The sequence below is a fragment of the Gekko japonicus genome, unplaced genomic scaffold (genome assembly GCF_001447785.1).
Source record: "Gekko japonicus isolate JY-2015 unplaced genomic scaffold, Gekko_japonicus_V1.1 scaffold681, whole genome shotgun sequence".
Lineage (NCBI taxonomy): Eukaryota > Metazoa > Chordata > Lepidosauria > Squamata > Gekkonidae > Gekko > Gekko japonicus.
In genome coordinates this window covers 367004-370911 of record NW_015165254.1, presented here as the reverse complement: position 1 = coordinate 370911, position 3908 = coordinate 367004, and positions in this window count along the sequence as shown.

Here is a 3908-nt window from a genome sequence, read left to right as displayed (position 1 = left end):
GATTATCTCATTTTTTTGAAGACTCTTGGGAATCTAAATACTTGCATATCCAAATATTTAAATAAATGGGTTTTCCTATATAGACCCTGTAAACCTACAAGTTAGTTACATACAATACAGCAGTAAAGAGTGAAACTATTTTTTAGGGGGATGAGTTTACATTCTGGGATATCCTTCTTTCAGGTAGATATGGGTACATGTATACAATCAAGAAACACCATTAATCTGAATACCAAGAAATAACCAATGATTAGTTATTTATTTATATCCAAACCACCCTTTCCTATACCCCCAAGTGATCGTTTTTAATATTCTTTGATTTATTCCTTAAATTAGAATTTGTAAATACAAGAGTACCTTCTCATTGCAATTTTGAGTATGTTGAATCAGCATTAGAGATTTTTAGAAAGTTTTCCAACACAGGCTTTTTGCTTTTCATTTTGGGATACCAATATTAAAAATTATCAGTTTCAAGGTTAATTTACACATGCTTGTATGCCACTAAAATATGTAGTTACTTGATTGTTTAGCAGTAGGGTGAGTCCATACATGCATGGTGATCATATACTAGATGCAGAGCTGCTATAGTTTCTCAGGCACAATTCTGTTAAATGAAAGTAGATTTTTAGTATTAGTTTTTACAAGAGGTGAGTATTTGTAGATAAGGAAAATCCTCCCACTTCATCTCCTTTCGCTTGCCTCCCACTATCACCACTGCTTTCTCCTTTCCCTCCAACTCTCCCCTTCCCCACTGCTGTAATTTTTTAAAAATCTATTTATATGGTATATTGGCCATGATCTCACAAGATCTCAGCCTTTTTAAAAAAATCACTTCTCTGTTCAAAGATATGTGTATATTAAAAATCTTGTACCAGACCCCATTATACAGTTTGATCTGCACTCTGAAGTCAGGTTCAGAAAAAAGGTATATGGGAATGGTTTTTCATTTTCTAGAATGAAAACAAATAATAAGAGAAATGAAGAAGAGAAAACCACCCTTATTTTTCATACATGTTAAAAAGGAAGATGGGGAGCAAGATGGAGGAAGAAAAAAGGGTAATAAAATGTGAGAAGTGTAGAAGATATGTTCTGTGTCAAGATATGTGGTCACAAATAGTGCAATCCTAAGCATATTTACTGAGATGTAAGTTTCATTGAGCTCAGTGGGCTTACTTACCAGTAAGTCTGATTACATATAAAGCGGCCTTATACGGAATCAGACCTTTGGTCCATCACAGTCAGTACTGTCTACTCAGCCTGGCAGCAGCTTTCCAAGGTCTCAGGCAGAGGTCTTTCACACCATTTACTGCCAGCTTCTTTAACTGGAGATGCCAGGGATTGAATTTGGGACTTTCTGCATGCCAAGCAGATGTCTACCACTGAGCTATAACCCCTTCCCCATTAAGATTGCAGCCAGAGTGTATTAGGCCAAAATAGCTGGGGTCAGTGTTTTAATCAAAACATTCTGTAAAGGCATCCCTTATATCATTACATTCATACAAGATATATAAAGTAATGTCACTTGTTTTCAAGGTGTCATTTCTAGGAATTTTGCTACTCTTTCCTCTGTTTCAGGAGAGGAAATTTCAGGCTACCAAGCCTGAAAAGCCAGACACTTAACTACACATTAAATCCAACCTACATTTAGGGCCTATCAGGCTAGGATGTAATAAAATAACCATGAATTCAAAGATGATTCTTAGAGCGAGCACCATCTTTCCAAAATCTACAGATTTTGATATTGATACAACACAATCAGATGAAAGTCAGTGAATATTATGATATCTACTTATATATTTATATTGGTAAATGAGTCCGAGCTGACACACTTGGGCACTGCTTCTGAAGTCTGTTATAATTTTAAATGGCTAGTAAATCTCATTTCATTGTTCTGGTATTCTAAGACTAAGGAAAGGACAGATTCCCTCCTCTACCTTGTTCTTCCACTCTTTTTTCTTCATATCTAGTCTTTTAGATTTGCATGCAGGAGCAAGGCTAGTGTTTTTAATGCTTTTATGTGTAGCACCTGGTTACTATACTTGCTACTGAAATAGTAACTAGCAATAATAATTAGAATAATTCTGATGCCAGACAATAAAATATGGTTCTAATATACATGCAAATTATCAGGATACTGCAGTCACTGAGGGATGAACATGCATGTGTGAGCTTGGGACCACAATATCTGTCAGAGCACCTCTCCCAACCCCAATCTACCCAGACATTACTCTCAACCTCTGGGGCTTTCCTCCAGGTGCCAACCCCTTGAGAGGCTTGGAGGGTGGCAACTAGGGGGAGGGCCTTTTTGGTGGTGGCCCCGTCTTTGGAACAACATCCCTGCTGCAGCCTGCCTGGCGACAAAGTTGCCATCTTTTCAGTGCCAGGTTAAGACAGTCCTCTTTGTGGAGACCTTTAAAAACCTCGCTGGTCATGCAGGGGTCCAATACAATTAGCCAGGTACTTTTCTTTCACTTTGGGTTAGGTCTTTTTGGGTCTGGTCTATTGTTTTTAATGTTTTTTCATGTTATCTTAAATTAATTTTTAATTCTTAATGTTTTATCTATTGTATTTTATTGTTCTTATACTTGTTGTAAAACCACCCAGAGAGCTTTGGCTACAGGCGATATAGAAATGAAATTTGGCGGGGAGGGCAGGGTAGAAATTAAATAAATAAATAACAACAATAGCTCTGCCTTGCTTTAACTGAAGTGCATTTATGAGCGGTACAGCATTTACACAGAAAAAATCTTTATAGCAGGTTTGTTTGCAGAAGAGAAAAAAAATCTGTAAATGCCAGTGGTTAAATCACTGATTTACATCTAATGATCTGGGATAGTCTACAAGGAGCATATATTTATTCTTTCTTTTACTGCCAATACTTGATGCCAAAGAGTTTTGTTTCCTTATGAATTTGAGATGTTTTTGTGTTTTTAAAATGAAATTTCTGATGTTTGATGGTAAATTATATTTTGAATTTGGAGTGCCTCTGAGCTAGTTCTCCTTTTAAAGAGCTATTACCAATTTAAAAGTTTTCATAAAAGAGAATGTTATAAATAATGTGCAACAGGGCAGCAAATGTCCTTGGTACTAAAATCACTAACACTAAAGAAGACAGATTATTCAGGTAAACTGTACCTCTTTGGGTGTCTCTACTGCTTCTGTAAACAAAGTTATAACTCTGTTATCACTTTTGAAACTGATGACGGCCCAAGCATACATAGCCAGACAGCATAAAACATCCAATTAAAAATGCAATAGGACTGGCATTACAAAGTTAGTAGACAATACAAACAGAAAATTGTCTAAATTATAAGACCCTAAACAATGCAGAAAGTGGATTACAAAGGTAGAAGACACTAAAAGCAAGATAATACATACCATAAACATTGCAATATACACTACTATCCTATTGCCATATAAAAGCGCCCTCCTGGACTGTTCTATTATATTGCAGTTCTAATCCATTTATTAATTATGCCCTTCTGAACATTTTGATTTTGCACTTTTGGCAAAATGATAAAAGTGTGAGAGCATTCCGAATGTACTGTAAATTACAGAAGTAGTAGGCAGCCCCTGGATCACCGTTTAGAGGAGTGGGTGGCCATCCTAAGAGGTAGAGTTGGCAGGCATTTTACACTGCATCTATAATCATGTTTGCTGCTTGTTTCAAAGTAATTTAGTAATACCCATAATGTGATACCTTAATTTTTTTATGGTACAGTTTTAAAATGAAGTAGTTGGTTATTGTATCATACATGATCTCAACCACTACTACATGTTCTTGCCCCAGTTCAGCAAAAGCAATCTGTGTGCAAAAGCGGGCTTTTGCGCACACATCACTTGCTAGATTAGGACCTGAAAATGTAATTTGGATGTATATCACCGTATACATCCAAATTTGCATCTGA